Source organism: Haemaphysalis longicornis, unplaced genomic scaffold, assembly GCF_048455015.1.
Source record: "Haemaphysalis longicornis isolate Haplotype H1 unplaced genomic scaffold, Haemaphysalis longicornis Haplotype H1 scaffold_133, whole genome shotgun sequence".
Lineage (NCBI taxonomy): Eukaryota > Metazoa > Arthropoda > Arachnida > Ixodida > Ixodidae > Haemaphysalis > Haemaphysalis longicornis.
In genome coordinates, this window is record NW_027526239.1 from 318,996 (window position 1) to 336,306 (window position 17,311).

A 17,311-nucleotide genomic window follows, 5' to 3' on the forward strand; every position below is an offset into this window, starting at 1 on the left:
CCGCGCAATTCTTCCACAATACATAAATGCACGTTTTATCCGTTGCTCCATCCGTCCGTACATCCCGAACCCGCGGCGCTGTTTTAAGTGCCAGCGGTTCGGGCATGGTACGAACTCTTGCTGTGGCCGAACGACGTGTGCAAAGTGCGCGGCGCACGATCATCCGAGCGAGAACTGCTCAGCCGAAACTCTCACTTGTGTAAACTGCGGGGGGCCGCATGCGGCATACTCCCGCAAGTGCGAAAAATTTCAACTAGAAAAGAAAATCATCAACATCAAAGTCACTGAAAACATCACCTTCCCAGAGGCGCGAAAGAGGTTCGCCTCTTTCCCCCTGGGGAGGTACGCCGACGCGGCTCGCCGGGGGGCGGAGCGGCGTCTCGTTTCCACAGGGACCCAGTTCAGCGAGTCTGACCTGGTCCCTCGCCCCCCCCCCCCCTGGGTTGCTTCTGGCAGCCCAACCCGCCACCACGCCGCTTGCTGAGGCAGCAGCGGTTGTGGTGGCAACCTCTTCCGTCGGGACCGGTGCCGCTCCCGCCTCTGTCTCCCCGCCCTCCAGTGCGTTGGAGGGTACAGAGGTGATGGACACCACGGGCCCCGCACCGGTTCCCACTGCACCGCCTGTGCCACCTCTGGCGCCCCGGACGCCCTCGGCGGTGGCGGCTCAAACGAAGGGCTCCCGAGGGGGGGCCAAGTCCAGGGGGCCCGGTCCGTCGGGCACCCCTCGGACATCCGACGACGAGATGGATGTCGGGCCGTTCCTGCCTGCAACGCAGCGCAAGGAACGTGTCCCGACGCCAAAGCCTCCCGACAAGCCAAAAAAGGCGAGAGTCACAGCCCCGAAAGACGACACATAAACAAACACACACTCCAGTAGCTCTCACACTAAATAATGGGAAGAGAAAACATAATTCAATGGAACTGTAGAGGCCTTCTTAAAAATCTTGACGATATATACGAACTACTGCATGCTAATCAGCCAAGTGTTATGTGTGTTCAGGAAACACATTTGAATTCCAAGCACACAAATTTCTTGAATAGTTACATGGTCTTCAGAAAGGACAGGGATGGCTGCACACACTCTTCTGGCGGTGTGGCCATAATTGCCCGGAAATCCTTAGCCTGCCACCCTGTTACTCTGAACACTATCCTTGAGGCTGTAGCAATACGCTTGATAATATTTAATAGGTTGATAACGATATGCTCCATATACATTCCTCCTGATGTTTCACTTTTAAGCTCTGACTTCGAGGCGCTGGTTGACCAGCTGCCCGAACCATACATCCTGACAGGCGACCTTAATGCTCACAACACTCTTTGGGGCTCTTCTCGTACGGATGCCCGGGGTCGCCTGGTGGAGAGGTTTCTTACATCCTCTGGAGCATGCCTTTTCAACAATAAACATCCTACATATCATAACATAGGACACAACACATACTCATGTCTTGACTTGGCTATTGGTTCCGCAGTTCTCTTTCCTCTTCTCGAGTGGGGTGTGGGAACTGACCCATATGGCAGTGACCACTTCCCCACCTCACCTACATACATAGGTAAAGGCCCATGCAGTCCATCTTCCCATAATAGGTTCAATGAAACACGAGCTAACTGGAATACATTTACAGAGACATCCAAACTACACCACACATCCATAGGACACCTACACGTTGAAGAATCTACCCAACTCCTCACGGCGCACATCCTCGATGCCGCCGAAAAGTCCATTCCCCACGCCTCTGGTGCCCCGCGCAACCAGCGGAGGCCGTGGTGGAATGAGGACTGTAGGCGGGCGCGAGAGGCCCAGAACAAGGCGTGGGGTATCCTTCGTCGGTACCCCACGTCGGGAAACCTCCTCTTGTTCAAACGGGCCAAGGCGTTAGGAAAACGTGTGCGCCGTGAGGCAAAACGAGAGAGTTGGCGTACATTCATAACATCAATAAACTCCTACACAGACACAAGGAAAGTATGGACACGAATACGCAAACTCAAGGGACAACAAACACACAGCCTGCCTCTGGTCAGCACTACAGGGGACACACCGGAAGACCAGGCTGACACACTCGCACAACACTTCCAACACGTGTCCAGTTCAGCACACTACACGAACACTTTCCTGAAGTATAAAGCCTCTTGTGAAAAGAAGTCCCTACACGACAACAACAAATCACAGACTTCTTACAACTCCCTGTTTTCACTACATGAGCTGAGGGCTGCTCTGAGCACGGGTAAACCCTCAGCTCCAGGCCCAGACAACATTACATACACAATGATACAACACCTACACGCAGACACACTTGAAGCACTTCTACATCTATATAATAAAATATGGCTTTCGGGGCACATTCCACACTCTTGGAGGGAGGCCGTTGTAGTGGCTTTCTTGAAGGAGGGAAAGGACCCGTCCTCCCCCTCAAGTTACCGTCCAATAGCCCTGACGAGCTGCCTGTGCAAGCTCTTCGAGAAGATGATCAATCGCAGGCTCGTGTACTTCCTCGAGTACAACGGTCTTTTCGAGGGCTGCCAGGCAGGCTTCAGGGTGGGGCGCTCCACCAATGATCAGCTTGTTGCCTTGGAATCTTACATAAAAGATGCCCTCATTCACAAACAGTTCTGCATTACAGTCTTCTTTGATATGGAAAAGGCATACGACACGGCATGGCGATGCGGCATCTTGAGTGACTTGAAGTCATTCGGTGTTTCGGGCAACATGCTTAGCACTCTTTCTAGCTACATGTCTGAACGAACTTTCCGTGTAAGAATTGGTAGTGCACTTTCTAATGTACATGTTCAGGAAAATGGCGTGCCTCAAGGAGGTGTTTTGAGCTGCACACTCTTCATAGTGAAGATGAACTCACTCCGTAAGGCATTGCCACCAACCATTTCTTGCTCAGTTTATGTAGATGATGTGCAAATATCTTTTAAATCATGTAATATGTCAATCTGTGAACGGCAAGTCCAGCTCGGCGTGAACAAACTTGCTGGCTGGGCGGACACAAACGGCTTTAAGCTGAACCCCGTAAAAAGTACTTGCGTTGTGTTCACCCGTGTTCGCGGGATCCATGTGGACCCTGACATTACTCTAAACGGCGTGTCGATTCCTGTAAAAAAGGAGCACAAGTTTTTAGGCCTAATATTCGACAACAAACTAACATTTCTTCCTCATCTCAAAATGCTTAAGCAAAAATGCCTAAAAACTATGAATATCCTTAAAGTTGTCTCTCACCAATCTTACGGTGCAGACAAGCAGCTACTCCTGCGTCTGTATACTGCACTGGTTGGATCTCGCTTGGACTACGGCAGCGTCGTATATGGGTCTGCAACGAAAACGGCACTTAAAATGCTTGACCCAGTTCTGCATTTGGGGCTTCGCCTTGCTTGTGGCGCCTTTCGCACCAGCCCTCTTGAAAGCCTCTATGCAGAGTGCCACAAATGGTCCCTGTATCACCAGAGGATATACACTGACTTATTATATGCCTCTAAAATCATGTCTCTGACAAATCATCCTCTTAACTCGACCATTCATGATGCATCCTCACAGAAGCTCTTTTTAAACCGTCCATCTATTCCCATGCCGTTCCCTCTCAGAGTGAGAGCAGAAGCTTCTGAGCTAGCAGTGTCATTCTCATATATCCACAAGACACCGATCATTGATTTTATTGCACCATGGCAGGCCAAGGATGTTTCCTGTGACCTGTCTTTTGTGCGGTTCGACAAAAACCGGGCACCAAGGGCAGCTATTATGCAGCATTTCCTCTTCCTGCAGGATAAGTACCAGTGTGCAGAATTTTACTCCGACGCATCAAAGACAGCTCATGCTGTGTCTTGTGCTGCCCATGGACTGAACTTTAACATGGCAAAAAGAATGAACTCACACAACAGCATTTTTACAGCTGAAGCACACGGCATTTTACTTATTTTAGACCACATTGTCCAACATCAAATTCCAAAGTCCATAGTTTTTACAGATTCTCTTAGTGTTGTATGTGCACTTTTGTCCAGAAAACGCTAAAAAAATTCTGTAATCAATCTTGTTTTTGAGGCCCTTATGGCGGCATACGCATCAAGTCTTGAAATAACAATATGTTGGGTTCCTGGCCATTGTGGAATAGCCGGGAATGAAACCGCAGATGAAATGGCCACTGCTGCTACACTCTTGAATTCAGTGGGCATAGCAACACTGCCGTACACAGATATGAAGCCACACATCAGACACCAACTTCACAACACATGGCAAACACACTGGAGTGAACAGACAGATAACAAGTTACACGTAATAAAACCACACTTGGGACCATACGCTACTGACTCACACAACAGACACATTGAAGTTACCTTTGCTAGGTTGCGGATAGGCCACACACATGTAACACACTCACAGCTGCTCACTAGCTCTTCAAGACCTGTGTGTAGCAGGTGTGGGGAGGGCCTATCCGTAGTCCACATCTTAATAACATGCAAGGCACTCGACACAACAAGACACAGACACTTCAAGGAACTATACAGACAACACTTTCCGCTACACCCTTCCTTGTTTTTGGGTGACAATGCCATGGTCTCTGTGCAACGCGTTTCTAAATATTTGTCAGAAGTTAAGTTTTTAAACCTCATTTCCTATCATGCGTAATCAAAACTGGCCCTATACACCAGCCATCACCATTGCCGTTGATTGATTTTACTGCTGTTATTTTGGCTTTAGTAGCCACTATTTTCTTTTACATACTTTTGTTTGGCGCTCTTTGCCCCAGGTGGCCTTGCGCCAAAAAACTCCAACCATCATCATCATCATCATCCCGTGAGTGCGACAAGACATGGCGGCATACCCGCACTCATAAGGCGTAAAATTGCCCTAGGAAATGGATGGAAAAACCTAACGTACCTGAGTTGGACATAGTCGCATTTTCTTTTCAGCAGCAAATTTTTTATAAAAACTTCAGCAAAAATTTACAAAATGTTGAAGCCACTACAAAGTGTTCTGAGAAAATAACACGAAGGGTTCATGCGTTCTTCATCGTGACATACCCGCATTGTTTAAGGACAAAACAAAATGCGAGCAAGTAATTTGTAGGCTCATACATGGCCAGTACAGAGCGAAAAAATAGTGGTTTCACATTATACAGACGAAATACTAACAATTACAAAGGTTCCCTCATCTTCCGTGCAGCAGCATATTTTCTGGTGCATTGCTTCGCCAAGGAGATATTAACAAAGCGAATGTGCCACAACAGGCGAATCCTTGCAAAGACGTGCACAAAGGCTTTTTGCACTCTTCAGTGCAGAATTCTTGCATTTTCATATAACTGTATAAAATGCCTACCAAAGCTCAATTCACATATGGCGGGTTTGCCAGAACACCGATATGTTCCAAGAAGCAAGGTTCCAATACCTTAATATCTTCAAAGCAATGGTCAGAAGGCAGTGTTGTATTGCCAAGTAAATGTGGGGAGATGTTGTTTGCCGTCAACAAAGCAAAAATATTGGTGTGAGGCACTAAGATGTCGGTCGTCATTCTTAAAACTGGCGCTGCGCACACAGTGTGAAGGCCTTGTCAACAAAAATTGCCGCAGAAGATATCCCCAACGTAGTAGAGAACGTTACCCTGTACTATATCATGGCTAGGTGGCTGTTCCTCATAAGGAACTATATCAAATGTTAATGCTGCATCACACTTTGTTGCAAGTGAAGGAGGTCGCTCGAACATTTGTGCGAAAATAGTGCTGCGATCCTGTTCAGTTTCCTTCGAAAAAAAGTGCAACCAGTTTGCCAAGAGAAATGTGTTTCAAACCTGATGTAAACTGAAGCATGTTTGGGATGTCATTGGAGCCATGCTTTATAATAAGCAGCCCGAAAAGATTCTCCAGGGGTTCTGCTGTAGCCAGCGACTCAACAGGACAAGAAAATCAAAATCTTGAAAGACGTCATCCCAGAGGAAAACGATAGCCTTTAAGGTGGTTTTCAATGCTGCAACTGTGTGTGGTTGCTGAGGCCCTTCAAATTTCAAGCTTTCAATCCACGACAGGCACTCCCGCAAAAAGGCTAGGTGCTCGGACCCTTCCGAAATTGCATAACGGAAATTCTCGCCGTTTTTTCACAGAAGAGCTGTTGAGACAGTCGAACAACTTATCCAGCTTCTCGAGAAAATCAGCTGTCGGTTTTGAGAATTCCGGTAACTCGCCAAGAGCAATGAATACGTCAATGGCCACTGACACCGATTTCCTCTTAACCTGGCCGGCATATTTATCTTTCGTGTTATTGAAAGGCTTCCGGTAGATGTAGTTGTCTGTTAGTTTTTTTGCCAATTTTAGTTTTAGAGAATGCGAGCTTTCGTATAGTGGCTCTAATGAAAGCCCAATCAACAATTTCTTGCCCGACATGGAGCTTGTGAGCTGCGCGGAGATTATTCCTCGTGCATGTGAGTAAGTGTGGCGTGTCATATAAGAAATAAATCTTACGGCCTTCAAGCACTAAAAACGGCTCGTCAGACGTCACACCTAGCTTATTAGCCACGGTAGCGTTGCTCCCACCCTGGTCACAGATGAGCGCCTTCACAAACAACTGGACTCATTGAAGCTGCTGAATTAAGGTTATGATTAAATCATGAAGAGTATCTCGGATCTCTTGGTCCTTGATACTGTGTAAGCAACAGGCTGAATCTACGTTTTGTAATGCCTGCCACAAGTATCAGGAGAGCTGAATTGCGACGGACGGTGTCTTTGCGTACCACTATCTGATAATCCGATCACAATGTCATGCTTTGTATCGTACTGAAGGTTTTCCTTGAAAGACATGTTGTCAGGTATAATTGTGCACGCACGATCTGTTAAAGGCCAATCCCGGGTAGCTTCTTCGAAGGCTTAAATAACGATTGGAATTACTCCGGTAGTATTTGGAATATTTGACAACCACTGTTTTAGCGACCTCACAGTTAGTATGTCAAGCAGTGTTGACAAATGTGTGTACGCTTTGGCATCATCAAAGTACAAGTTTAAAGCGAGCTGGCGGTACTCGGGTGACCACCTCCTTGCTGTACGTTTCACGTGATTACTTTTGACTTGCGCCACAAGCAATCTAAATAATTACTTGCTGACGTAGGGCCTCGTAGCATTTAACGCGTCTGAATTGGAAGTCTTTGTATTTTTTTCTTGCAAGTTCTTGGGAGTGCTTTCCGAAGCCTTACGTTTATCCTCTGCAGGTTGTCGATTTTTCTTGTTGTCCGGGGCGAGCACCTAGAAGCCTTGTGTTGTTGACCTGCTGGCATGGAACCTGAAAGAATTTTAAATAAAAGCTCAATCATACCGTATTTTCTTGAATTGCATGATTATTTTTAAACGTAGTAAAACTTCGAGACGCTTCTAGAATTAGGCATTTTATTTGTCTGTGATAGAAGTATTCGCTTGTTTATATTTAGTTCTCGATGCTTCCCTTATTCGAACTTGAGGAATCGGGATCAGAACATTGCAGGGTGTTAAGCTTATTAATGACCTATATAAACACTTATTGCGTATGTAATAGAGAAATCTTCATATTAGAAAACAATCATTATCATGCTACTTCTTAACCAACATTATTGATTATGCAATAAAAATGGTATATTTACGAGAAAATAATGAATTCATAGACTTCTCTTCAAAGACACCAATAGCGTTTAAGAGACAAACTAGCAAGAAAGGCATCAGACAAGCGCTAGTCTTATCTAGCCTTTAGGTAGTTTATCGCTCTGATGGTTCTTGTCTTCTATCATTGAACGAACTTGCACAGCTCCGATCATAGTGCATGTTAAGATCTGTTGAATGCTTCGTGACATAAAACGCTAACTGGACGGCAATAATTTATGTGGAATGATTTTAAAGAGCTTAGAAAGCAAAATAATTTGTAGATGAGGGCTTAGCCTGTTGAACTTGTTCATCGGCGCTGTCCGCGGGCATCCTGCTCTCTTTCGCGCGCATAGGGGAGCCTCTGAAAATTTTGTAACGTAGCGCACATTTTAGCTTAACATGCATACATCTGGCAATAAGAGTCACATTAGACAATTATAATTTCCTCCCTACCACTTGGGGCGTTTCTGTTCTGCCGCATGAAGGTGGCTCATGGCATTTGAAAAGGCATTAACTTCGTATAAAGCAAAACGCACCGTTCACATGTCAGTTGTCAGGGATCCATGTACTTACTTAAGGTTAAGCAATTCATACTTCTTCGCCCAAGGGCTCTGGTAGACTTAAAAGGAACTCTGGAGGTGCTAAATGAGACTGCATTACTAAACACGCATTAAGAATTTAAGTCATAACTTTTAAAGGTCTCAGAAAATTTGCGCACAGGAGGGCTCATCCTGAACTTGTTCATCGGCGTTGTAGGCGGACATCGTAGTGGTATTCGCGGGCCGAGGGAAGCTTGGAAAAAGAGTGTAAAATAGCACAGATTTTAGAGTGACGTACTTAAAAGTGGTATTACGCGTCACATCAAAGAATTACAATTAATTTCCTTTATAATACCTCCAGCGTTCATGCAAAAAACGGTTATGCCGCCTAATAGTGGCTCATGGCATTTAAAAAGGCATAAACGTTGTATAAAGGAAAAATGACCTCACACATTGTCAGTGTTTAGTGATGTACTAGTTAAGGTTAAGGTTAATTTTTACCTAGCTAGTTATATTTAGCAGCAAAATTATGCCGGCGACTTTATGGCTGCGCTGTGCACCATTGGCAGGTATTGTTGGGGTAATCTACAGGAGAATCTCCAAAATCCTGCGTCATGATAACTTGGGTAGGGAAACATTGTGTATTAAGCACATTTGTGTAAACTGATGTTGCAGGAATGAAATTTGTGCTCTTGTATGTTCAAGTTACAGTAATCTCACTGGGGCTCTCGATATGTGTCTACCCATCGCCAAATATGGAAACTGTTGACACAGCACACTTTAAAAGCCTTGTGTGTCCAGGGTCCGCGTAGTCTCTGATGGCGAAATGGGCAGAGCACAGCCGGTAGCTGCTGTAGGTCTGAAGAGGTGGTAAATGAGCCATTTCCTGCCTTGTCGCATACTGGAGCCAAACGCGAGATCTGAAACCAACACTTACATGTGTAATTGGTGCTAGCTTTTTTTCTGTTTTCTGGCACACGAGACATTTTTGAGTAAAAACTGGCACCTGTGTTCAAAATGAACGTTATTTGATATATTTCAATTCTGTATTGCTTAATTCGAGGTTTCCTACAAGGACGACTTGTGACAGCATCAATCGTGAAGCATGAACATCAATCGTTTAAATAAAACCTGGTTTTATTATTCAGAGACGCGGATACATAATTCCCTGTGTGCGATTAAAATGTTCTGTGGCAATGCCCCACCTTTCCTCGTAACCCAATATATATTTGTAGAGGCAAAAGCAGCCACCCCACACCAGTATTTCGGAACGATTATTCGTGCATATATACTATCCCGCACTGGGTAATCATCATGCATTTCTCGAACCCTACAATACACCTGTAATGAATTATTGGGACACGTTTGCCAACATTGCCCAATTATTTACCGCCATATAGTGGTAACTGCATTCTTTCGAATATATTGTCATTCTACTTAAAGCTGAAAATGAAAGCATAAAAGTTAAGCGTAAATTACAAACATACACAGTAATTGCGTAGTTTGTCTATTTACTGCTACAAATTCCTCCTGCTATATGCCGTGGATTTACGTGAAGCAAAAGGCGAAACAATAGGGCCCGTGTAAACTCAGGTGCGTAAGTAATTTATGTAGTGGCTACTGAATTAGCATAGTGCTAACCACACATGCTGTGAACCCATGGACCCTCCCTTTGAGCCAGAAGTCCATGTGAGATGCCTTACTCCAGGTTTTAGCATTAATAGGCTGATCCTGCTGATGCAGTAATAACAGCAACGATAGCGCATGCTACGAAATAAACACAGCGCAGGTAATGAAAAAGCACTAAAAAGACTCTCGATAGCGTGTAGCAACAATAGCGCATGCTACGAAATAAACACAGCGCAGGTAATCAAAAAGCACTAAAAAGACTCTCGATAAGCTCACGCTGTTGTAGTAGCAATTTATACGTTGCTACAAATATATTTTGCTGCATACCGTGCATTCACCTGAGCTAAAATGCAGAACACATAATCGAAACACATTAAATTAGAAATTCACGTATAAACAACGTGTGTAGCTAATGTAGTCATTGGATTAATTGCCATATGCTCTTCCGTGCATGTCATGTGTACCTCAGGGCGCAAAACGGACAATATGAATGTAATTAATAACTATTGCGCGTGTATGCTCAATTAAATTCCGCATCGTCCTATGTCGCGGAAGCGTAGAAAATAAAAACGAGCAGCATGCACATCGTACCTTTCGTCGGCCGGGATACTAAAAATTGTTATGCCGGCGTGGCGTGCAGAATTTCTACACCACTCAGCACAGCACGATTTGCGACGACGGCGTGAATTCATGCATGCGTCTCTTTCGCTGAAGCAAACTTACGGTGGTAAAAGCGGCCTTTGGAACACCGTATATTGTAGCATACATGTGCTCGTAAGAAAGGCCCATTTTTAGCTGTGAGAGGTAGGAAGGCGCGGTTGCCGTTTTCCACTCCGGGTTGCGCTCGTACTTTCGCCATCTCAAACTGGAACATTTAAGCTCCCCTGCATATGAAAATCGCGGAGTTAATAAGTAACCTGGTAATACGTAGAAAGTGCAACAACAACGTTCCTTTATGCTGGTATGTAGTACAGCCCCCAAATGTTAGGATCGCTCCAGTCACGGGACAGAAAAACAGCGAAGTTCCACCCTTCTGCTGGTGGCGCACCTCTTCTTTCTCTCCATCAGCGGCCATCTTTTGGTCTTCGGTGCTTCTCGTTTGCAGCATAGGGTGCGTGTCTATTCTCCTTCACGGGTATTCTATCACAAACATGTTCCGGAAGTGTCTCTATAACAATGGCAATGTCCGCTACACTTGATGCCGGAGTGATCGCGTCCGGCTCATGAATGATGATGGTGTTTGGATTTTATGGTGCAAGGCCAACTAAGGGCAAAGAGCGCGAAGGCAAAGATATTTCATAAGAGTGAAATGACTGTATTTAAAACATTCCAGTAAAAGGTTAAGAGAAATAAAAGGCAAGAATTATGACTGGTGTGCAGGGCCAGATTGACAAGATGCGTTGTAAGAAATAGGATGTAAAACATTCCCGTCCATGAGAAACTCAAGAATGCGTTTGGTAGAAAACATAGGCCAATCTCCTAAAACGCATGACATGTTTTGTGGAATGTGTTGTCTCTAGAAATGTGTGAAGTGTTTGCGTCGTGTTGTGTCAAATGTCTTGCTTTGAATGAGCAAGTGGATCACGGATAGGCCCTCTACACGCCAGCTGCACAGGGATCGTGGTGATCCAGTGAGCAGGTGGCAGTGTCTTACATGTTTGTGGCCTATCTGCAACCTTGATAAGGCAACTTCCGTGTGTCTATTGTATTTGTCGGGGGTATATGGTCCTAAGTGTGGCTTTGCTAAGTGTAATTTGTTGTCTGTGTATTTCAGTATGCTTGCCATGAATTGCAAAGGTGTTTTGGGATGTGTGGCTTGAGGTCTCTGTAGGGTACTGTTGGTATGTGCCGTGTACAAGTAAGTGTAGCGGCAGCGGTCATTTGATCTGCCGCCTAATTACCGGCGGTCCCAGAACGACGTGTGACCCAGCTAAGACCACGTCACGTTTTTGACATATACAGACATAACGCCATTGAGGACAAGATTGAGAACATTTTTCTTGAAAGGCTTTGGAGATGACAATGCCAGCACAACACTTAGGGAATCTAGAAATAATGGAGTGTGATGTTTGACTTTGAGGTATCTTAATCATAACAAGAAGCATGCTGTAAGCCTTGGCTGTAACGACGCAAAAATTGCAATTCATAGTTTTACTCTACCCAAACCTCGACGCAGTGCTGGATTTGGGGTTTCGCCCTCGCTTCGCCTTGCAGTGCTTTCCGCACCTGGCTCAGGCAGAGTCTTTACGCAGAGTGTGACAAATGGTTCTTAGCGTACAAGCGAACTTGTATTGAGTTGATATACCTCTTTAAAATTTCATTAATATATAGCCATCCCTGTAAGCCTTTTTTTAAATGACACATCCACATCACAGCTGTTCTTATATCGCCCATTCATTTGTGCACCTTTTTCACACAGAGTCAAAGAGCAAGTGCCTGAACTGGCTGTCTTTTTCAAACACTGAAAAATGTCTTGTACCACGTTTTTGCACCATTGCAGCTCCGCCCTGCGCTGTGTCACTTTTCCTTCGTAACAATTGAAAAACAATCGTGTGCAGGGAAGTGCAATTCTGCACCACTGCTTGTTTTTAAAGGGAGAATATCTGTGTGCAAAATTTTGCAGTTGCGTGTCCAAAATCGCCTGCACCGTGTCCTGTGCTGCGCACGGTCCTAATTGTACTGCAAGTAGAACCATGAACATAAACACCAGTATCTTTACAATGGAGGCGTATGCCCTTTTTCTAGCTGCAAGTTATACGTTGAACATAATGTCCTAAAGTCTGAAATTTATACAGGTTTTTTTGAGTGTGGTTCGCGCATTTTCATCCGCAAAGCCATCTAAAAACCACATTATGAAGTTTGTTATTAAAACCATTATCTCTGAATATGCCTCGAATCTTTACTAACTGTGTGTTGGGTGCGTGGTCGCTTGGGTATAGGCTTGTCCATGAAACTCAACTACATTTCTGGTAAGCTCACGTGCACGAAAACATTTCAAAAACGAGAGGCGAAAGGACACTTTATTGCGGCATTCCTGAGATACTGCTTGCATAGATTCCATTCTTGATATATACAGAGGCTGCATGTCTGAAGAATACCTGGCAAGCAATGTGATACGCTTTTACAAGAGATTTTAAGAGCCATAAAGTGGTATTAAGTTTCCACGGATGCTATTGCGGCAGCACACCATGATCTCCTAAAGTTAAGATACTGTACTGTGCTCAGTGAAAAACAATGCCGCATTCATTATAGTCAGAAACGTTAGGAATACCCCGCACGGGGCACCTTGAGTATTCATGGTGACGGTGTTGGCGACACCGCGGACCCCGAGCCCCCAACATAAACTGTAACCTACCGTGGTGATGTGTTTAAAGGTGAAGGGTAGAAGTCTCAAACGGTGGCCGTCGGAGCCCAGGTCAAGCTCCGGCGGATGGGCTCCCTGTCTGTTTACCAGGCAGGGAGCTCCGGGACCTCTCAGGCTATCAGGGTAAGGTTTGAGAAGAAAGTACCCCCGTCCCCTGCTTTTTTCTATGCTGTATGGAAAATTCAAAACCCCCCTCCAAACGTGATCGGTCCCTGAAAAGGGGCCGCACCGAAGTATCTTTCCCGCCACTTTCAAGTATGAGCTTCCCAAAGCCAGACAAATACTCTCGTTTCCTTGTTATCGAATCTCTTGACTCAGCTCGCCCTCTTGCTTCACAATCAGTATTTTTAATTACAAAATACCTTGATGGAATAATTGGGAAAACCTACAATGCCAAAAAACAACGCACAGGTGAAGTCCTTGTTGAAGTCAAAAACCAACAGCAGGCAACCACACTTCTTGGTCAGACGAAAATGGTCGATCTGGACATCAGGGTCACACCCCACCGCAGCCTGAATAGCTCGCAGGGTGTGATCTCTGAGGCAGATCTTCTTAATGAGACAGATGCCGACATTCTTGAAGGTCTAAAGGATCAGGGTGTCACAGCCGTGCGCCGCATCACGATGCGTAGAGATGATAAGGTAATCCCCACGAAACACATTATCCTGACCTTCAACTGCTCCTCACTTCCTGACCATATCAATGCAGGGTTCATCCGATGCTCCATTCGTCCTTACATTCCAAACCCGCGCCGCTGCTTTAAGTGCCAGCGGTTCGGGCACGGAACCAACTCCTGCCGTGCTCGTCTGACCTGCGCAAAGTGCGCTCAGCATGATCATCCTTCCGATAATTGTCCATCGTCAACCCTAACCTGCGCCAACTGCCAGGGACCCCATGCCGCCTACTCTCGAACGTGCGAGAAGTTTAAGCAGGAGAAGGCGATCATTAATGTGAAGGTAACTGAGAACATCACCTTCCCAGAGGCGCGAAAGAGGTTCGCCTCTTTCCCTATGGGGAGGTACGCCGACGCGGCTCGCCGGGGGGCGGAGCGGCGTCTGGTGTCCACAGGGACCCAGTTCAGCGAGTCTGACCTGGTCCCTGCCCCGCCCCCCCCTGGATTGCCTCTGGCAGCCCAACCCGCGACCACGCCGCTTGCTGAGGCAGCAGCGGTTGTGGTGCAAACGTCTTCCGTCGGGACCGGTGCCGCTCCCGCGTCTGTCTCCCCGTCCTCCGGTGCGTTGAACGCTACCGAGGTGATGGACACCACGGGCCCCGCACCGGTTCCCACCGCCACCGCACCGCCCGTGCCACCTCTGGCGCCCCGGACGCCCTCGGCGGTGGCGGCTCAAACGAAGGGCTCCCGAGGGGGGGCCAAGTCCGGGGGGCCCGGTCCGTCGGGCACCCCTCGGACATCCGACGACGACATGGATGTCGGGCCGTTCCTGCTTGCAACGCAGCGCAAGGAACGCGTCCCGACGCCAAAGACTCCCGACAAGCCAAAAAAGGCGAGAGTCACAGTCCCGAAAGACGACACATAAACAAACACACACACTCCAGTAGCTCTCACAGTAAATAATGGGAAGAGAAAACATAATTCAATGGAACTGTAGAGGCCTTCTTAAAAATCTTGACGATGTATACGAACTACTGCATGCTAATCAGCCAAGTGTAATGCGTGTTCAGGAAACACATTTGAATTCCAAGCACACAAATTTTTTGAATAGTTACATGGTCTTCAGAAAGGACAGGGATGGCTGCACACACTCTTCTGGCAGTGTGGCCATAATCGTCCGGAAATCCTTAGCATGCCACCCTGTCACTTTGAACACCATCCTTGAGGCTGTAGCAATACGCTTAATAATATTTAATAGGTTGATAACGGTATGCTCCATATACATTCCTCCTGATGTTTCACTTACGAGCTCCGACTTCGAGGCGCTGGTTGACCAGCTGCCCGAACCATACATCCTTACAGGCGACCTTAATGCTCACAACTCTCTTTGGGGCTCTTCCAGAACGGATGCCCGAGGTCGCCTGATAGAGAAATTCCTTACATCTTCTGGAGCATGCCTTTTCAACAGTAAACAGCCTACATACCATAACATAGGACACAACACATACTCATGTCTTGACTTGGCTATTGGTTCTGCAATTCTCTTTCCATGTCTTGAGTGGGGCGTGGGCACTGACCCATACGGTAGTGACCACTTCCCCACCTCGCTCACATACATAGGTAAAGGCCCATGCAGTCCATCTTCCCATAATAGGTTCAATGAAACACGAGCTAACTGGAATACATTTACAGAGACATCCAAACTACACCACACATCCAGAGGACACCTACACGTCGAAGAAGCTACCCAACTCCTCACGGCGCACATCCTCGACGCCGCCGAAAAGTCTATTCCCCACGCCGCTGGTGCCCCGCGCAACCAGAGGAGGCCGTGGTGGAATGAGGACTGTAGGCGGGCGCGAGAGGCCCAGAACAAGGCGTGGGGTATCCTTCGTCGGTACCCCACGTCGGGAAACCTCCTCTTGTTCAAACGGGCCAAGGCGTTAGGAAAACGTGTGCGCCGTGGGGCAAAACGAGAGAGTTGGCGTACATTCATAACATCAATAAACTCCTACACAGACACAAGGAAATTATGGACACGAATACGTAAACTCAAGGGACAACAAACACACAGCCTGCCTCTGGTCAGCACTACAGGGGGACACACTCGAAGACCAGGCTGACACACTCGCACAACACTTCCAACACGTGTCCAGTTCAGCACACTACACAAACACTTTCCTGAAACATACAGCCTGTTGTGAAAAGAAGTCCCTACGCGACAGCAACAAATCACAGACTTCTTACAACTCCCTGTTTTCACTACATGAGCTGAGGGCTGCTCTAAGCACGTGTAAACCCTCAGCTCCAGGCCCAGACAACATCACATACACAATGATACAACACCTGCACGCAGACACTCTTCTAACACTCTTACACCTATATAACAAGATATGGCTTTCGGGGCACATTCCAAACTCTTGGAAGAAGGCTATAGTTGTTGCTTTTCTGAAAGAGGGAAAGGACCCGTCGTCCCCCTCAAGCTACCGTCCTATAGCCCTGACGAGCTGCCTGTGCAAGCTCTTCGAGAAGATGGTAAATCGCAGGCTCGTGTACTTCCTCGAGTACAACGGTCTTCTCGAGGGCTGCCAGGCAGGCTTTAGGGTGGGGCGATCGACGAACGATCAACTAGTTGCTCTTGATTCGTACATCAAGGATGCCTTCGCGCATAAGCAGTACTGTTTAACGGTCTTTTTCGACCTCGAGAAGGCCTACGACACCGCTTGGCGCTACGGGATCCTCAGTGACCTGAAGTCATTCGGTGTCTCGGGTAACATGTTAAACACTCTTGTCAGTTACCTGTCAGAAAGAACGTTTCGAGTGAGAGTCGGTGGTGCACTCTCAAGGGTTCACGTGCAAGAAAATGGCGTGCCACAGGGTGGCGTGTTGAGCTGCACTCTCTTCATAGTAAAAATGAACTCTCTTGGTAAGGCACTGCCACCCACAATCTCTTATTCCATGTATGTAGATGACGTCCAGATATCCTATAAATCATGTAATATGTCAATCTGCGAACGTCAAGTCCAGCTTGGTGTCAAGAAACTTGCCGGCTGGGCAGACAACAATGGGTTTAAATTGAATCCTGCAAAAAGCTCCTGCGTTGTGTTCACCAGGAAGCGTGGGGTCCATCCGGACCCAGACATTACTCTTAATGGCGTGTCGCTTCCTGTGAACAAGGAGCACAAGTTCTTGGGTGTGGTGTTTGATCACAAACTCACATTCATTCCCCACATCAAGGAACTTAAAAATAAATGTCTCAAAACAATGAATATACTTAAGGTTCTCTCCCAACAATCCTATGGTTCCGACAAAGAACTCTTGCTTCGCTTGTATACTGCTTTGGTTGGGTCTCGTTTGGACTATGGCAGTGCGGTATATGGGTCGGCGACTAAGACAGCCTTGCGAATTCTTGACCCCAGTGCTACACTTGGGCCTTCGTGTTTCGTCGGGTGCTTTTCGCACTAGCCCTGCTGAGAGTCTTTATGTCGAATGTAATAAGTGGAGCCTTGAGAACCAACGAACATACATGGACTTGCTTTATGCTTTTAAAATTTCATCGCTGAATAATCATCCTTTT

General features: G+C 46.6%; 1 pseudogene; it reads right to left on the bottom strand.

Moving 5' to 3' along the window:
- Positions 1-6,848: 6,848 nt before the first annotated feature.
- On the bottom strand, positions 6,849-10,449 carry LOC144164675 (uncharacterized; annotated as a pseudogene).
- Positions 10,450-17,311: the final 6,862 nt, after the last annotated feature.